The following is a 20,158-nucleotide window of genomic DNA, read 5'->3' as shown; positions in this document are numbered from 1 at the left end:
TCTAATTTTTTACATTCAAGTGCGGAATGAATTTTATGTGCACTAATATGGAGGTGATGTGTGGGGGAGGTGGGGTTGAGGGGTTCAGAGTGTGGGAGGGGGCTCAGGACTGGGGCAGAGGGTTGGGGTGCAGGGAGGTGAGGACTCTGGGGGTGTGGGCATTGGGGTGGGGGTGGGGCTGGGGATGAGGGGTTTGGGGTGCAGGCTACGCTGGGACTGCGGTGGGGAGAGAGGACTCCCCACAGACCTCTCTCGACGCAGCGTCCCGGGGGGACAGCTCTGAGGCTGGGGCCGGGGGAGAGGCGCCTCTCCCCATCTGCGTGGCCCTTGATAGCTGGCTGCACAGCCAGATGGCCGCGCAGCTTAGAGGGAACTTAGGCGGTAGGCATATTATTTTGTTATATGACAGTTCTTGAGAGAACACAAGACCTACTCTTCATGGTCTTGGCACAGTCATGCTACTGCAGTTAAAGTTTTTATTGGTTTGTTACATTATTTTTTTTTAATTTATATTTTTTTAATTATTATTATTATTTTGTAATATTCAAGCCCTTATCAAGGCAGGATGCAAGCAAGAGTTTAATATAATAATCAGTATCTGGACCCTACTAATATGTGCATGGCCTGTTTCTGAACAAACTCACCCAAAGAATAAAACATGTAAGCAAAGCAAAACAAAACATTTTTTTATAAGTCCAAAACAATGGACTTGTAAATAGAATAATTAAATGTATACAGTAGTTAACTTAGAATTACAGTGGCAGTAATTTGACTATCTTCCTTCTAAACCAGGGATAGGCAGTCTATGGCACGGGTGCTGAAGGCGGCACACGAGCTGATTTTCAGTGGCACTCATGCTGCCCCGGTCCTGGCCACTGGTCCCGGGGGCTCTGCATTTTAATTTAATTTTAAATGAAGCTTTTTAAACATTTTAAAAGCCTTATTTACTTTACATACAACAATAGTTTAGTTATATATTATAGACTTTTATAGAAAGAGACCTTCTAAAAACGTTAAAATGTATTACTGGCACGCGAAACCTTAAATTAGAGTGAATAAATGAAGATTTGGCACAGCACTTCTGAAAGGTTGCTGACCCCTGTTCTAAACTGAAGGGTCTCATCTGAGGCACATATTTATGATTGCAAGTCTTGTCCTTACTTAACTTCTGAAACCACAATTTTATGATTTTTTGAGGCATTGACACAGCCATATTCCCACTTTTACCTCTGCAAACACAGTTATGTGTATGCTCATTATTATTATTATTATTTTACATACACATGTATTGACTTTTCAGAGAAGTTATTTTAGTATGTTGTAACACCTTACTAATCTTTTGGAATAAATATGGGGTCAGATTCTAGATATGTGTAATTGCAAGTGTCTAACTGCTTAAGCAAATAAATATCCAATGGGTATGTGCAAATCATATATTCCTGTGTTGTATGGACAGTCATGTGCTCATATAACTACCTGACTTGTGGTCCCAATCACCAGGCTTCAATGGGACTACTCATATGCTTAAAGTAAAACGTGCTTAAATGCTTTGCTGGATCTGCTATGCTTAAGTGTTCACATTGGGTATTTATGTGCAGAAGTTAAACACTTGCTAATGTATGCACTCTGGTGTGCAGACCTAACTTGGAAAATCTGGCCCAATATGTATTGATTGATTTTAGTGTATTACTTATAATACCAAAATGGAGATTTGGGATTGGTAAGAGCTCTGTTTATTATACACCCGTTAGAAAATTACACTGTTGTTGTATGATGTTTTCCCTTGGTACTCTGACTTTACTATATAGTAAACAAAAATTGTGCAAGCTAGTTCACAATATTGTCTAATTGCTTTAATTATTTTGTAAATGGAAAAAACTATCCAAGATATTAAATTGGCTAGTTAAGACACACTGTAATTACATTTTATACTGATTTTTATTGTGTTTTTTTCTAAATAGGTTTCCTACTGGGTAAATAATTGTGCCTTTAAAAAGTTATAAAGCTTTATTTGGCTAATTTTAAATCAATTAGCAGGAAAAATGGCTCTGTTTTCTCTTGTAAATACCTATTTAAATAGCTTAAAAGACACACCACTTTCTCAAAAGACTGGAAGGATGCTGTCTCTTGAGTGAATATATATTAAGGTAGTTGTTTTATAACCCTCCACAGGAGCTTGTTCTAGCCTAACTACATATTTACCCAATAAACTGAAATGGCTTCTATTGAAGTTGCTGTCTGTCAGGTGAATTATCTTGTTTTATTTTTAAATGCTTTGTAGGCAGTGATCTAGAATGACCAAAGTTTGTCACTCCGACTATCAGATAAATGCTATGTATGTATTTTAAAATAATTATCTGGAAGCCCAGAGTTGCTGCAGGAATGTGCAATGGAATGAAATGTATACTTTTTCCAAAGGAACCCATCATCATCATTCTTTGAGTTTATCAAAAACAAGGGAGTTAAATATTAACATTGATGTCTGTCTTTAACCCACAACAGTGTATATAGGAAACATAGGCACAGTGCAAGAACGATGGTGTTGACTAAGGATAGACTGAAAACAGTCACTTGAATTTACTTGGATTTTTGATTCTGTAGCAGATTTAAAAGCATGTATTCTAATATTCAGTGTTTTCAAAAGCTCTGTGGAATCTGTTAGTTCAGAACTATTTGGACAAAACACTTTCTTGTGGCTGACTTATATGGTAAGATTCATCTGTAGATCTCAGTGTTTTACGATAGGCCTCTTAAAACCCTTGAGAGGTAGATAATTAATTTTAACATTATCTAAGTGTTACAGTATCTAAGGCTCTGATCCTGCAATGAGCTTTGTCTTGTTTTGGCACAGTGATCCTCACTGTTGGGCATATTGTTGAATGTGGCCTAACAGAAAAATCAGCCTTAAGTTAATTGCATCCTGGTTATGTGCACTGTCTGGATGAAAAAATCTTAATGAACAAAATGGTAAAGAAAAAAAGGGAAAATAGTTTTTGATTGTATGCTGAATGAATGTTGCAAATGATCTCCATCTTTTTAAGAGGGAGGCTTTTTTAAAAAACAGAAAACTCTTAAAAAGCACACTTTAAACTATTACAGTTGTGTTTAGCAAAAGATGGCAGTGAGAATTTTCAAAAGCTCCTAAATCATTTAGGCTCCTGAGTCCCGTTTTAAAAAGTGATTTGAGCACTTAGGAGTCTATAGGTATGTCTATACTGCAAATAAAGTTTTGATTGCCGTATGGATCAGTATACCTGTGCTAACTTTAATCTAGCTAGCACAGGTGACAATAATAATATAGATGTGGTGGTACAGGCTTGTATTCAGGTTAGCTGCCAGGAACCCTGGGCTCTTATGTGGGTTGCTCTCCAGCACTGGGACCCATATCTCCATGTCGTCACTGCTATTGATACCTGTGTATGCCTACCTATACTACACGCACGCCTTCACTTGTAGTGTAGACATGCCCTAAGTCTCGCTGACTTTCAGTAAATCCCATAGTCACTTTTGAAAATGGGGCTTAGGAGCCTAAGCCACATAAGTATTTAAAATCTTACCCACTGACTTGTGTTCATGTGTGAGCTTTGCAGAACTTTTTTTGGTTAACCTGTGCTTAGGCTTGAAAGGACTTAAAAATGTCTTTACCGCTTTTTTTTTAAAAAAAGGTTCAGTCTTAGCTAATTTGAGTTAAAATAGCAGTGAAGATATGACCATTTGGTTTTTTGACTCTGGTTAGCAGCTTGAGTTAAAGCCTATAGGGGAGTTTGGGGTTGAACTAACCTACATTAAAAGTAGAGTTGATGTGTCTTCACTGCCAGCCTGGGTTAAGAACACTTTATTTTATTTTATTTTATTTTATTTTTCTTGCAGTGAAGGCATACCCTTAGAGACAGTTATCTGTGGTGCTCCTTGATGTGACACATCCATAGTGGTCAAAGCACTTGGGGTGAGAGATGGTAACAAAATGTTTTTCTTCAAATAGAGAAAAGATGAAAGGGGGTGGGAGTCTTATGTGGAGGGTGGTGGTGAGTAGGGAAAGTTTCTGATGGCTAGGAGGCAATTGAAGAAGCTGGTGCCCCTAAGCAATTTTACACTTCCTGTAAAAATTATAGGAGGGACAATTGAGGCCCACTCATCTTTGTTTCATGTTAAGACTGAACAGAACAAGTAGGCACAGAGGGTAAGTACTGCAATTTAATGTATTCTTAAACTCAGCTATCAACAGATTCCAGTTAAAAAGGAGGGATTAAGAACAGTAGGAGTTAAACTACTGTTTTTGATTTGACGAGATGTCTCCCTCCTACCATTCTTCTTTCATAATATCACAGTCTCCACTGTGGGGATATTTCATACTGCATAACAGCTGGTATACTACATAAGCAAGCTCCATTACCAAAGAAACCCAGACAGATGACCTAATCATGAAATGGGAGAGGGGAAAGACCTTATATATGACAGTGAACTCAGTAACTATATCAGTTATGTGAAAATTGATACTCAACCTATTTAAACAAACTTGACAATCTTAGGTGTACAGTAGCACAGTAAATCCCTTTCTGAATGTAATAAACCCTTAAAACACGCCATCCTATTGTAAACAATGCATGTAACTGCCTAAAACATACTGGATTCATCCATGCAGGTAAAATAAAGACTGCAATAGAGGAAATGAAAGGGCACCTAGCTAGGAAAGAGAAGTCACTTTGGAGCAACAAATCAGGTAACTAATCGAAGTGGCTTTTTAAATTAACTCTTGATAAAGTAATAAAATAGTTGAAAGAATATGCTTTCATTGCCGCAAAAAATAAAATACATTAAGCTCACTTGTTCAAAAGATTGTCTGCTAAAAAAATATATTTTACGTGTGTTAAACCAAAACGGATCACTTTTAACTTTATTAATAAAAGTAACAGACTTACGGAAGATGCAGAGGTTTCCTTCACACCTATTTTGTGGTTTACTCATTTACTTTTTTCAGGGATTTTAGGTATTGAAGGAATGAGGGAAATGGTTCTGCTTGGAAATAGATGCTGCTTTGTTATGCTTCTGATCTGTTCCCAGAGTTGTGGCAGCAGATTCAAACACTCAGATTGTAAATTGGGAGTCTGAGATGTAGCTGTAACAGCTTCAGTCACTTTCCTCTCTGTCAGATTCAATGCACAGGACGTTGCCAGGAGATAAAACGATGCAAAATTAAAGTAGCCTGCTAAATTTACCTGCCATGGAGAATCCACAAAAGAACTGCCACTTCTAATTCTCAAATTTGTTTCAGATTACTATTTTTTCAAATTGGGCTCCCTGATCTCTTCAACTCAAGCTGTTGTAAAGATTTGAAAAGCTGTCTTGTCTTATCAGATCACTGGTTTAATAATAATAATAATAATAATAATTAATATATCAATTGAATCAAAGAAACTGTGGCTTTGGTGTATTCACCTGCTAGCAATACACCTAGCATGAGGAGGAGAACGTGCGGGCAGATGCATTCAGCAGGAAGTCTTATGACTAAATTGTTCAGTGATATCCTCACTATGTCTTAGGTGGGGTCAATCACAGATAGATCTGTTTACACCTAGTCAGAATGCCAAATATCATTGGTGCTGCACCAGGGCTCACAAGGATAATAAATATTTATCAGATGTGTTCCTGCTGGAATAGTCACTTCTCTAAACTTTCCCTCCCATTTGCTTAATAGCCAGTATCATAAGGAAGATCAGAGGACAGAGCTAATCTCATACTGATAATACCAATATTCCCTCAGCAGTATTGGTACACAGATCTTCTTCAGCTAACCAGATAAGTATCTGTTTGTTGAGAGGTTTAGCCACAGAGGAAGACAATGAGGGAGAATTCGTCATCTGAATCCAGAGACACTTTTTCCCTCTCTGTAGAGGATAGTCTACTAACTACACAGGAGTTCAAGCGGTACTGTTACAGTCCAGAAGGAACTTTGCCTTGGAGTTTTACAGACTAAAATGGACACTGTTTGTGTTGAGTGAAAAGTAAAGAGTTAACCCCATCACGAGTGGCTGTCCCTGTAGTTTTAGGGTATTTTTTTGCACTTAGAGTCGCATGGTCTAGTGGTAGTTTCCCTGAAGGTTAATTTAGCTCCCCCACCACAATTTTGTTATAGATGAATCTTTCTTCTATCACCCTATCGCCTCTAGATTTATCATACGTACTTGCAATACATATAGTCAGTTAACTCGCCGTCCCCTTACAGAGGGCACTGCTTGGTAGTTTCCCAAAAGAAACATATAGAGGGCCTTGAAAAAAAAAGAGGTGTTACTTAGTAGTAACTTTCTTTCAGCATTTACCTGTCTTCCTCTCTGCCTTGGAGTTCTTGGTATCTTAGGGAGATGTAGGTGACTGAATGGGCGTTCTCTCTTAAATAGATAGGCCTGATGACATCATAAGTGCAAAGGCATGCTGCACCCTTCATCAGACAGGATTTTTCTTTACAGTTCTTCAGCTCAGAGCTAGAGGTGCCAAATACCCACAAGTGTGAATGCACAGCGGCAGCTCTTGAAGATCAAGAGTTATTAGTAAATAATCCCTTTCTTATCAGTTACTCTATAATTGGACAAAGCAAGCATGTCTAGATTGTATGTTGTGCTGCACAGCATTGAACACCTAAGCCACTCACTGGTCCAGAACTGGTCTTGTGCTGTACCTCAGACTGGTATAATTTTGGAGCCGGGGGAAGAAAAGAGAATTAATTGTGTTGCTTGTGGTAGAAGGGAAAGAACACCTTCTTTCCTTCCTTTCTTTTCATTCTATAGAAAGCTTTTGAAATGTTGGAAGTAGTCCTGGTGGAGATGAATTAGTGGGCAGAGTGTGCATGAGAGCATTAAAGGCATACTGTAATACAGTTTCATGTGGATTTTGAAATCACCACATATGTGGTGGTAATGTGCGTGTAGCTGTTTTCAAGTTTCCTTCTGTTTATCTAATAAACAAATTTTCGTAACTGTAAGTATTGTGGTCATGTCACAATCCTAAAAGGAAACTTCTTGATGACATCAACAATGAATTACCATTTCTTTAATTGGTATCTGATGGTGATTTTCTGATGCATCCAGTTTACTTTATAACGCATGGCAAGATGTGCTGTTATATTTGCTATCTATGTGCTTCTGGGTGCATCAAGACACACATTCATGCATGTGTCATTGTCTAACTGTGTGTCACAGCGTTTATACATTTGGGGGGCTTATTTTTAAAAATACCACTTTAAAAAGTAATGTAACTTTTTAAGCTTAACCAGCAGTTGATGCCCATACCCTTCAAAGTGCTGAAAACCCATTAACTAATCGGAGATACAGCCTAAACCACTATGTAAGTGCTAAATACTGTATTATTGATTATTATAATTTTTTTAATGAGAACATAAAAATCAGCTGAAAAAATTCTAAAGTAAAACTCTAGGATTTTATGGAAAGAGATGATTTAACGGGTTGCTTCTATTTTTTATTCTTTCAGTTCTGTGAAAGTGGCAGCTAAAGCTCTTTGTTGTCAGTTTCAGTCTTGGCTGTAGGCTGAGTGCTGACTGTGACAGCATCTACAGATTTTAGTAGCCACCAGATTTCTAAACCTTAATAGTTTTTATACACGTTAGAGATATTATCTTTACTATTTTCCCTTTCATAGGCATGATGATTTAAGGAAGAAAATGGCTAACAAGTCCCAACCTGGGCTTTTGTCTTGCTACCTGCACAATTGAAACTTTGGCATCAACTGAATGACTCTTTCATAAGTGTTTGCTTTACTTTCTTGCAGGATCTTAAAAATAGGAATGAAAATCTAAATAATATAAAATGATGCTATAAAAATCTTGTTGCCAAGTATCTGCCTTTGAGAAATAAAATATTTTTATGGAACCTAATAATTTAGGCTAATTTTGTCGAGGTGCTGACTGTCTTACAGAGAATGCAAATTGGTAATTTGTTGTTTTGATAATCCAGTCTTGAGGATAGATTTGTCTAATTTATCTGTTGTCCGTATGTAATATTTATAAACCTTAATGTTTCATGCTTTGATATTTTTTCAACCTAGTCTTTTTAATTTCATGCCAGAGATCAGAATGTAATAACTGAATGAATTAAAACCCAGAACATTTCAAAGGCTATATTTGACTAGTTAGGATAATAGACATAGCATTAACATCTTAACTAGTCCAAAAAATATAGCCTTTGAAATGATCTGGCTTTTAATTCATTTGCTTAAAATTTTGGACAAAGTTGATTTGAGGCATCCATTAGTAAAAGTTATGCATTTTCTCTTATTTTGGCAGATCCTAAACATGAAAGGTTAACTTCAAAAGTTCAGTGAAACAAGACAGTTTCTAAATACTTAATGAAATATATTTTGGACTCCATTTTATTTCTGCTTTTATTAATTTAAGGCCTTACTCGCTTTTTACTCAGCATTTATGCAATGAGAACTCTCACTGAGTTGAATGTGATACTTGCCTGAGAAAATAATGAGTAAAAAGACCTTTAGATAAATTCATCAACTAAGCTTAACATTTTTCAGTAATAATAAGAGAGAGGCAATTAATTCTATTAATGAGTCTTATTTCTGGGAATTATTGTGACTTTTATTAGATGGAAAGGTTAATATTTCCTTTCGGCCAGTGGGTAGAGGGAAAAAAAAAGATGCTCGGATCATAATATCATGATACTTATCTTTTTAGAAACAGGGACTTGTAGAGTTGGATCTCTTGTTGGAGACTTTCCAATGTGGGATGACTAAGAAAGAAATGACAACTCCCAAAGCTAACAGGATGGAGTACCTTGACTGATACTGGAAAATGGCCACTCCTTAACTTGAATTCTCGGATCCAAAGATTATAAGTACTATTAGTACTCCAAAAACATATGTATAATATTGAATCTCAGCCCAGAAGGCTCAGAGGGTGTTTTAACAGGGATTATATTAGGCTATTTGTTTTACCTAGTCCAGTGCCATTAAAACTGTAGATTAAATAGGTGTGTTTAAAAAGTCTTGGTTATATTATTTGTTAAGGGCAGAGAAGGGAGTGGGAGAAATCAAACAAAAATGTAAGTATGGCTATACTGTACTCAGTTTATTAACAGAAGAGTTAACTGTGAAGGGTACTGAGGTCTAAAACTTGACACTGTGGCTTTTAAATAACTTAAATCAATGGTAAAAGCAGTGTAACTTTCTACCTTCACAATTGCCTTTTGTAACAATACTTTATTCTCTATCTACAGAGTGTTTTACAAGTATTAGTTAAAACTTTTATGGTCAGACAAGTTGAATACCCAACATATGTAAGAATTCTATCATCTAAGAAGAAATAAGCTTAACTAACATAAATTAAGTAGTATAGGGACAATTTAACTAAAATATGCACCTGTACATTATCAGTAAATGTTCATGCGTTTTAATATTTTATATTTAATATGTGTATTCTTTTCACTTTTGTATGCTGTGTAGTTGTAGCTGTGTTGGTCCCAAGATATTCGAGAGACAAGCTGGGTGAGGTAATATCTTTTATTCTGTTGGTGAGAGAGAGAAACTTTCTCACGAACAGAATTTGGTCCAATAAAAGATTACCTCACCCATCTTGTTTCCTTATTCTTTTCACTGTTGATTATGAAGGTGCAGATGCTGCAGGCTACACTAGAAAAGGTATTGAGACCATTGCTTTCAAGTTGCAGTAGGTTGGATCTTAGGAAAAACTATTTCACTAGGAGGGTGGTGAAGTCCTGGAATGGGTTCCCTAGGGAGGTGGTGGAATCGCCAGTCTTTAGAGATTTTTAAAGCCCGGCTTGACAAAGCCCTGGCTGGAATGATTTAGTTGGGGCTGGTCCTGCTTTGAGCAGGGGGTTGGACTAGATGACCTCCTGAGGTCTCTTCCAACCCTAATCTTCTTTGATTCCATGAAATAGGTATTTTGGCCTACACAAACTTACGAAGATAGGCAATAATTTTAAAAAGTTGGTAAGTTACTCTGATTTGAACAATGTATTTTGCTGCCTGCAATGATTTTTTTTGTGCTTTCATAAAGCTTGTGGGAGATTTGAAATGTTAAAATAAATAAATGTTTATATTTATTTCCATTTTGTGGGAAACTGGGGAGGGACAAGAGACTTAAATTCCCATCATTTACCAGTGATCTTAAATGTAGAAATTCCAGTGTGAAACCTTGTCTTAAAGATTATTTGGAAGCCTAGAAACATAATCCTGGCATGTTAAACAAGTTATACTGTTTACAGTATCTTATATATTCCATTTGGAGCTGGATCTGATGAACTATGTTAGAAATATGTGACATTTTCATTCCTTTCTTCTACTTGAACTACTATGATATGCGTCTGTAGGAATATTTTGCCACTCCTCTACTGTACCTCATCACTGTTATAAAACTGTATTGTAAGTGCTACATATTGAATCATGGGTTGTTTTTTCCTCCAAATCAAAATATTACTAAGCAAATAAAGATCTGCAAAACTAGAGTGGCTTCCCACATTTCCAGAACCGTTTCAGGATGCTGGGGAAAGAGGAACCAGTTATATGGTCCCAGTTTTGACCCATCTCTGGTCAATGACTATTACTCAGACAAATATATATCCGATAACAGTGCAAGAAAACATGTAGTTGTTGAGAATAATGGTGGAAGGTTTCATGTAATAATTTTTCTAGATTTTTTCCCTCTCTTTGTTATACTTACTATGAAAGTAAATTGCATTAAATTTGCACTCTTGTTTCGTGTGAGTTCATCTGCTCCTGCTTCATGTTCCCTATTTGAAGTCATTATCATGAGTGGACACAGTACAATTATTCCTCCAGGGTCTTATGTTTTTGGGCACCTTGTTCTTTGAAGAAGGTGATCTCTTATTTGGGGTCAATTCCATTTTAACACATTGACTTTGAGGCTGGAAGGCAGGCATCTTCCAAGGGTGCACTAACGCTTTGCAGCTATCTTTGGGGAACATTTAGGAGTGATACCTGGTTGTCCTCCCCACAAAAGTCAACAGTGTGACCTCCACAAAACTACTGGTTGCAGTCCATAACTGTATTATGAGATGCACTGAATCAATAGTGTGCATACACAGAATTAACAAAACAGGAATAAAGATGAAGAAATTCCAGAGCATTTCACCTGTCATGCATTATTTAAATTAACGTTTTTCTAGAAGGGCTTTAGCTCACAATTCTGATTTAAGATAGGCTATGTCATATAACTAGTTATAATACTAAAGGGCATGTTCCTCATCATGAATGTTTTCCATGTAATAATCAGCTAGTAACTATCTTGTTCTGCATGTTCCTTATGGCCATTTTGTAACAAGTTGCGCAATAGTGATGTTTTGCTTTGCCCAGTCTCTAGCCATAACATTACAATGTTGCTTTGCTGGAGACTTGCATCATCAGTCTTATCCCTGCAACACTGCTAAATGCCCTCACTCTAATAAGAGAGCTATAATTAACTTGCAAGATGCTAGTCAGCCAGATTCAGCAAAGTGCCAAGAAATCAACCCCAATTACTATATTCACATTGTCAGTAATGCCCACTTCACAGTTTTTGTTAATTTGAAATGGCAAGCACAATTTCCCATAGTAAAATTGCCATTTTTATACTATTCTTTTTTTTTAATATTTATTCTATTATTTTGACTATATAAAATTACTATGGTAAAGAAAATTACTTGAGAATTTTCTAAAATGATTTGCAATAGCAATGATTCAATGGAAATACTGTAGACCTAAGGTTATACTGTTTTCTCTATAATTTAGCATAGACTAAAAAGGAATCAATTAGGACAGTAATTAGGATTAGGTCAAAACTCAGTGAATATCTTCCAGGAACCTACGTGTAATGTGAGTCCCTTGAATAAAATAGTTGGACGATGTCACGAATCTGTTCGTTCTTTAAAAAACTTCTACTGTCAGTAGACCATTTGTGATTCTAGTGTCCATCCTAATGTTGATACTAAGCCTTAGATTCAAGTGGATTCTCCCATTTCTCTGATTTCTCCTGAACATGTTCATCTCAGAGACTCCATACATCAGAGTCTGATGCTAATGCGGGATAGGACAATGATCTTGTTGTCTTTCTGCTGTTTTTCCTCTGATTTTCAGGTTTTCTAGAGCATGCTGCATTATAGGTTTTGATATTCTTCTCAAACCAGGGTAAATGCCAAAAATTGTTAATCTTTTCTGAAAGATCCTTTGTGTAGGTAAAGCGTGTGATGGGGGTAAATATTTCTATCAAGGTCCTGAAGATCTTGCCAAGCTCATCTGGGTTAGCTTTTGCACTATACTATTCCGTCAGTTTGCTAATATTAATTTAGATTTTCTTCACTTCCATATTGAATTCCTGATTGTCACATACTACTAATCTGATTTGTGTAAGTACTGTATTCCATTGTATCTCTCTTAATAATTAGCTTAAAAGGTTAGATCATTGGGTAAGAAGTATTTCAGTTTAGCACTTTGCGTCCCTTGGTAGATATTGGTCATTAGCAACTCAGTTTATAAGGGGAGCTGATGTGGCCTCTATAATTAGATTGCTTAATACATTCCATTATAAAAACTCTTCTGACCTTCTTTAATATAAACAATTGATGCAAAAGATGACGGGTGCTCCAAATTATATTTCTGAGCTTTTGAAACAGCTTAATTTATGTGCCTTTTGGCCAGGAAGCTTTTCCTCTGTCCATATTGACTTGAACACATTCCTTGATGTTTCTGATAGTAGTAGCCTTTTTGAATAATTAATTATAGAACAATATTCTAGGGAATAATATTTTGGTGTAACTCCCACTGCAAAAATGAGATTCTATTTTGATCCTACCTCTTAGTGATCCTTCACTATACAGCAGCACGGGCTGATGACCTGATTTCCAGGATAAGGTTACAACACAGGTACTGGAAGTTGTTTTCATTTAGTTTAAGAGGGCTGCCTCTCCTTCATTCAAGGCTGTACTTGTAGTTTCCCCAGTGACCTCCTATTAGTCAGAACCAGTCATGGTATAGGTTTCATTATCTGACATTTTTCATGCTATCAGATGCCTCTGTTCTCAAGAATGCCTTCATAAAGGTGGCTAAGAGAGTACTGGGCCAATTTGTCCTGCAACAACTTCTCATTCATTTATTGGCCTCTTGGAATGCAGTCATCTATCTTATGTATGCATGTTGTTTATGTAACTCAGGTATATTTCTGTATTCTGATCTACTTTGCACAGTAAATAGCTATATTTTCAGCACTGAAGGTTTTTTGGCTTTACACCTGCTGAGAATTATATCAGGGCTGCTTGTGGTACCTTGAGATGAACACTGTCAACAGCCATTTTTCCAGACTGGTCCTCAGTGCAGTTAGTCGTGAAGGAGCCATTTTTATTTTTATTTTATTTTAAAGGCTAGAACATCTGTGATTGAATGGATGTAGTGGAATATCCCTTCTCCCATGCTATATGGTGTTCTAAGAACAGCAGGGAATGTCGCGCCCTTAGTGAAATAGCAGTACTTCATACTGATGGGGTGGTGAGATGGTAATGATTTGGAATGTCAGTAATTTTTAAAACATTGCTTCTCGCAACCTGTTTTCACTTTCACTTGGTTTCAATATTGCTTGGGAATCTATGCTCCATTAGGTTGTGATTGTGTATTACACAATATAAGTGTGGGGTTTCCTTTAATATAAAAGGTGTTACATAGGTTGTTGATATTTTTCAAAGTTATTTTGGTTAATGAGTGACAACTATCTGTAGAAATACTTATTAGTAAAGTTGAATAACTTGTGTATTTAATGAAAATAATTCTATTTTAGTACTTTGCTCTTCTGCAGTACCTTCCATCCAAGGCTCTAAAGCACTTTGCAAACATTAATATAGTTCCAGAGAGCCACTTTGAAGTAAGTATTTTCATTATGTACACTTAACCTCTCTGTACCTCCATTTTTTCAGATGTAAAGTGATTTGTCCAGGGTCACATAGGAAGTCAGTGGCAGAGCGGGGACTTAAATCCAGGTCTTTGGATTTCCCAGACTTGTACTTTAATCACAAGACTCTCCATTTTCTCCCTTTTGTTGTTCAACTGCGGTTGACTTTTAAACCATTGTATTTTAGAATTAGACATTCAGAAAGTTTTGTTTAGGCTGGCGGTGAGCTGGGTAGTTCTTAGAAAACTTCACTAGTAGTAAGAACTATGTGGTGAAATTTGTTTTTCTTGTTCTTTTTTTAAGCAGAGGTTTGATAGTTCAGTGGGGAGGGAAAGCAGTCATTTAGGTTTAGCAAATAGATTGTTAGAGTTTGGTAGCTCCAGGAGTAACCTGCGAGAGAAGCTCTCTATTACTCAGAAAGAGGCACAGCCTGAGGTGTTTACAAAACATTGCTAAGCTGTGAACAAACAGGATTTGGAAATATGAGATTAGTATTGACTCCAGTGCATAGATGTACAGCTCTGGAGATGTACAATACCTGTACATAGGAGAGCTTGATTTAGTCTTCCTATGTTGGGGTTGAAAAGCCTGACAGCTAAGGTGTGGATCTTGGCTTTGTGTTTGAGCTGCAGTTGCAGGAATGATAGTTAAGAGTCTCTGAATGGTGGGTGAAAGAGAGAGAAAAGCTAAAGGCTGAAGTTGATATGTTAATTGTATTATTAATATAACTGTTGCCCTGGCTTGTGTTCATAAGGCAAGGTGGTCCTGGCACTCGAACTGATTGACTCTCAGCTCTGATACATAATACAGAGAGTGATAGTTAGAGTGAAGTCATTGCTACCCAAGCTACCATTAAAATCAGTGTTATTTTGGAGACCATTTGCAATGTAAATTGTTTACATAATAATCTTTTTAACTTAAGGTAGTACATCTCGTCCGTGCTATGATGAGGAAGCACATTTTATATTTAAAACAAATTACTTCCTCTGGACAATATAAATATTTTTCTTTCTCTGAAGTGTGTTTTTAACCAAACAACCAAAAAAACCTCCCAAAAAACTTACCGCCTGAATCTTCCAAATATTAGTGTCAATTTTAGAAAGTGATTAGAAGTGCCCACTGGCATGGCACACTCATAAGAAGGGGAAAGGGGGGAAAAAGCCAACCCTTTATTTGCACCCTTCTAATTTAGAATCTTATTGATGGCTAGAATTAGTGATTATAGGCATAACTCGGTGTGAGGAGCCAGCAGGTATGATAAAATAAAATATTGTATGTGAAATGATTGTTGTAAAAAATCACTTGCCCTAGAGTGAGATTTGATATCTAATAAAGAAAACCCAACTAAAAAGATCTTGGAGAAATACTGTTTTCAGAAAATTGGTCATGTGCAGCAAGCCATCCGAACAGAGAACACTGATTTATATGAAGGGTGTTGTAGTTAATTTTTGTATTTTTACAAGTAGTGCATTTTTCCCCCTTCCCTGTTTGTTCTTGCTAGATTTTTGGGAGGTTCCTGTTTTCACTGTTTAATTAATAGGAAAAATGTTCTCCTCATTACTATTTCATCACATACACGTTCTATGTTCCAGCATGGTGTAACTTGTGGTTCTTTTAAGTATAGCTATATACTGTATTATTTTTATAGCATTAATGAGATTAATTTTGCAATAGTTTACTGTTAATCCTGCCATTGTTCTTTAGCTGAGAACTAACAAAAGCAGTATTTTAATATGCTTTTAATATCTACAATACCCCTTCTATTATTGCTTACATTTTTATTATAGAGTTCTTAAAACAATCATTTAAAAAGCAAATTGTAGCATCTAAATAGTTACCTATACTAATACACCTCTACCTTGATATAACGCTGTCCTTAGGAGCCAAAAAATCTTACCATGTTATAGGTGAAACCGTGTTATATTGAACTTGCTTTGATCCACCGGACTGCGCAGCCCCGCCCCTCCGGAGCACTGCTTTACAGCGTTATATCCAAATTCGTGTTATATTGGGTGGCGTTATATCAAGGTAGCGGTGTACTATGCTTGTTCTATCTTGAGCACAGGACAATTTATTATCTTTATCCCCTTCTCACTGGATCCCAGATTGCTTTGTCTATTAACATTTTCAGAACTTTGATTTTTCTAGTTATATACAGTGCTAGTCTTTGAGTCAATGCAGTGATTTTTTCCCCCCTTATCAATATGGCATTGTGGCTCATTTAAGAGCTGCCTGTTTTGCTAGCAGCTGTCCTTTTGGCCAGCCAAATATTATCAGGTTAAAAAAAACCCTTAAAATAATAGTACTTGGAAATAAAAACTAAAATCCATATTTGATTTAGCTAATTAAAGGCAGATGGACTGTTGCATTATTAGTGAATAAGTTTGTATTTAAGTGCCACCTGTTTTGGTCTTAATTTGCAGAAGGCTGTCGTTTCCAAGATAATTTCATGAGATGAATATTTTTTGTTGGTATTTGTTCCTAATTCTCTTTCTGAAATACCTTCCTACTAGTTAATTATGAAATGTAGTATGTAAGAAACATGTATCTAGTGATAGTTAAAAATCACTATATATGGAAAGATTAGCCAAAAACAATTATCTAAGTCTGAAGACCTGATTAGACAAATGTATTGATTTCTCCATTTTAATCTTTCTTAGCTGCAGTTCATCTTTTCTGGAAATAACATTTTGAGTACTGCAGTGTAAATGAAAATATGATTGCAAAAAGGCTATTATAATAAAAAACAAAAGGTCATTAAACAGATTTCTGGTTTGCTACGGTTTTAGGGATATGTTTGGGTTTTTTTTTAATGACAAATCAGCCTTGATTTTTTTAAAATGTACTAAAAATATTTGGAGGAGGAGAAGAGGGGAAGATCGGGCTTGCACACAAGGTAAGTCAAAACAGAACTTGGCTTATTCTGTATTAAAATTGTTATGTAGTGAAATTTTGTTTAATGATCCCATCTTACATTTATAGAGCATTTTTCATCTTTAAAACCTTTCTTTATATGCATATAATAAGAATAATACTTTAGAGATTTTGTAATACCCCCTCATTTTAGAATTGGAATGATTTAGAAATAAGCTACACCTCACAGTTGTCTAAGTGCTACTATCTGTTTTACAAATGGGAAATTGAAACACAGAAGTTAGGTTGCTTGACCAAAATCATAGAGTGAACATAAAAATGATAGTACTGTCCATCTAGCCTACTGTCTTGTCTTCCAACAGTGGCCAATGCCAGATGCTTCAGAAGGAATGACCAGAGCAATTACTAGGGTGACCATAGGTCTGACCTGTTTTGGCCAGGACAGTCCCCTTTTTCAGCTCTGTCCCAGCAGTCCATACTTTTTCACCAAAACTGGGCATTTGTCCCAGCTGCAAGGCAAAGCTGAGAGCAGCGGCTGCTGCCTGGGGATCAGCTGAAGACAGCCCTGCCCACCAGCAGCAGCAGAGAAATTTGCTACAGGCGGGCAACACTGCCTTCAAAGCTGAACCCCTCCACCACCTGAGGTGGCGCAGGGCTTGGCGGGTCAGCCCCAATCCCAGGCGGCATATGGGGATGGGAGGGGGCGGTTCAGATGAGCCACAAGCTGTCCTGTTTTTACTTTAAGAAATATGGTCTCCCTGGCAATTACCAAGTGATCCATCCCCTGTTGTCCGGTCACAGCTTCTGGCAGTCAGAGGTTTAGGGACACCTGGAGCATGGGGTTGCATCCCTTTCCATCTTGGCTAATAGCCATTGATTGGCTTATCCTTCATGAATTTATCTAATTCTTTTTTTAATCTGGTTATACTTTTGGCTTTCACAATATCCCCGGCAATGAGTTCCACAGGCTGACTCTGTTGTGTGAATAAATTCTTCCTTCTGTTTCAAATCTGCTGCCTATTTATTTCATTGGGTGACTTCTGGTTCTTGTGTTATGTGAAGGGGTAAATAACACTTCCCCACACTACAAGAACGATGTGGAAAAATTGGAAAGAGTCCAGTGGAGGGCAACAAAAATGATTAGGGGTCTGGAACACATGACTTATGAGGAGAGGCTGAGGGAACTGGGATTGTTTAGTCTGCAGAGGAGAAGAATGAGGGGGGGATTTGATAGCTGCTTTCAACTACCTGAAAGGGGGTTCCAAAGAGGATGGATCTAGACTGTTCTCAGTGGTACCAGATGACAGAACAAGGAGTAATGGTCTCAGGTTGCAGTGTGGGAGGTTTAGGTTGGATATTAGGAAAAACTTTTTCACTAGGAGGGTGGTGAAGCACTGGAATGGGTTCCCTAGGGAGGTGGTGGAATCTCCTTCCTTAGAGGTTTTTAAGGTCAGGCTTGACAAAGCTCTGGCTGGGATGATTTAGTTGGGGATTGGTCCTGCTTTGAGCAGGGGGTTGGACTAGATGACCTCCTGAGGTCTCTTCCAACCCTGATATTCTATGATTTCACTTTCTCCACCCCATTGCTTTTGCTTTTGTAGTGAGCCAGCCACTCCTAGTCCCTATTCAAGCCCAAATTAATAGTGTTAAATTTGCAAATGAATTTTAGTTCTGCAGTTTCTCTTTGAAGTCTGTTTTTGAAGTTTTTTTGTTCAAGTATGGCTACTTTAAATCTGTTATAGAATGTCCATGGAGATTGAGTGTTCTCCTACTGGCTTTTGTATGTTACTATTCCTGATGTCCGATTTGTGTCCATTTATTCTTTTATGTAGAGATTGTCCGGTTTGGCCAATGTACATAGCAGAGGGGCACTGCTGGCACATATCACATTAGTAGATGTGCAGGTGAATGAGTCCCTGATGATGTGGCTGATGTGGTTGGGTCCTCTGATTGTGTCGCTAGAGTAGATATGGGGACAGCGTAGGCAATGAGGTTTGTTACAGGGATTGGTTCCTGGGTTAGTGTTTCTGGAGTGTGGTGTGTAGTTGCTCGTGAGTATCTGGCTTACTACAAAAACAACTTACCCTCTCCTGGCATTCATGCATCTGTAATTTTCACTCCATGCATTTGAAGAAGTGGTTTTTTTTAACCCATGAAAGCTTATGCCCAAATAAATCTGTTAGCCTTTAAGGTGCCACCGGATTCCTTGTTGTATAAGTGGCCCTGACCACCTGTGGTCATTCAAGATATTTGGCACTTCATATGTTCAATTTCAGTTCATAGAATTTAGAGAGGCTAGATCTCTCATGGACATGAATGTTTTTTTTTGGTTTTTTTTGACCCTCTGTTCCGTATCCTGTGTATAAATTATTGTATTTGAGTTGCTGTGTGCTGTCAAACATCTCCCCTGTTCCCGCTAAGAGGATGCTGCATTTCAGTGATAATGCAGTGTATTCTGTATATAGTCTGTAAAATAATTTGGGACTCTTCAATGTCAAAGCAGTTTTGTTACTGTAAGGTTTTATTAATGTTTTTGTCTTGTACTTTTTAAATCTTTTGGTCATCTTCTAAATGTACATATCCTTTGCCTTTAAGGATAAAGAGGTGTGTGTATTTTTAATTCTCATTATAAGACCAGAAAACTACCTTTATTTTGTATTTCAGCACACAAGACAGCCTTGAATGTCTCATGTAGTTAACAAGAAAAAAGCAGTTAAATCATTGTTGGCACCTTAGTTTTATGTCCAGAAGCAGTAAAAACTGTTACATATACAGGCCTTGAAACTCAGTCACAGAAAGGTTGATTAATAATGGGGGGGGGGCAAGTCCCTGTAGATTATAATTAAAACTGAAGATTTTGTGGACATTTTTGTTTCTGACAATGCTTTCAGGTATTGTTGTGGGAATAGTAACCAATTAAAAAAGTCTAGTATATTTATCTAGGAACTAACAATGTGGTCATTCTGCTCTTTGAGAATGGATTCTGCTTTGATGGGCAACTTATTTATGCTTGTTGTTATAAATATCACAACCACTATCTTTGATTAGCTCTCGTGTGAGGTGAGAAGCCACCTGGTATTTTCTGAAGTGGTAGAAATAATGAACTTCCTTATAACAATCTGAGAGTGTAACAGAGCATGTATGTTTCATACTATTGTGAAAAGGTGCCTAATGGCTCACAAGAACCAAGTTGTGAGAAATGATTTCACAATAAAGAGTTTAGGGCTTTTGAATAGATTGCTCTAAACTATAAAATTCTGAGCATGATTCTTTTATCAGAAATAGCTGAAGAGGTCTTACTTTCTGGAGCCTGTGTTTGAAGGCATCATTTAGGAAGTGAGAGAATTTAACTTAGAGATTGTACTGCTTATT

General features: G+C 37.1%; 1 protein-coding gene across 21 annotated transcripts in view; it reads left to right on the top strand.

The window, feature by feature from the left end:
• Positions 1 to 20,158, top strand: part of CUX1 (cut like homeobox 1) — a 417,182-nt gene that overhangs the window by 106,043 nt on the left and 290,981 nt on the right. The gene's annotated exons all lie outside the window — the stretch shown is intronic.

Source organism: Mauremys mutica, chromosome 19 (assembly GCF_020497125.1).
Source record: "Mauremys mutica isolate MM-2020 ecotype Southern chromosome 19, ASM2049712v1, whole genome shotgun sequence".
Taxonomy (NCBI): Eukaryota; Metazoa; Chordata; order Testudines; family Geoemydidae; genus Mauremys; species Mauremys mutica.
This window is presented reverse-complemented; position numbering and strand designations above follow the sequence as displayed.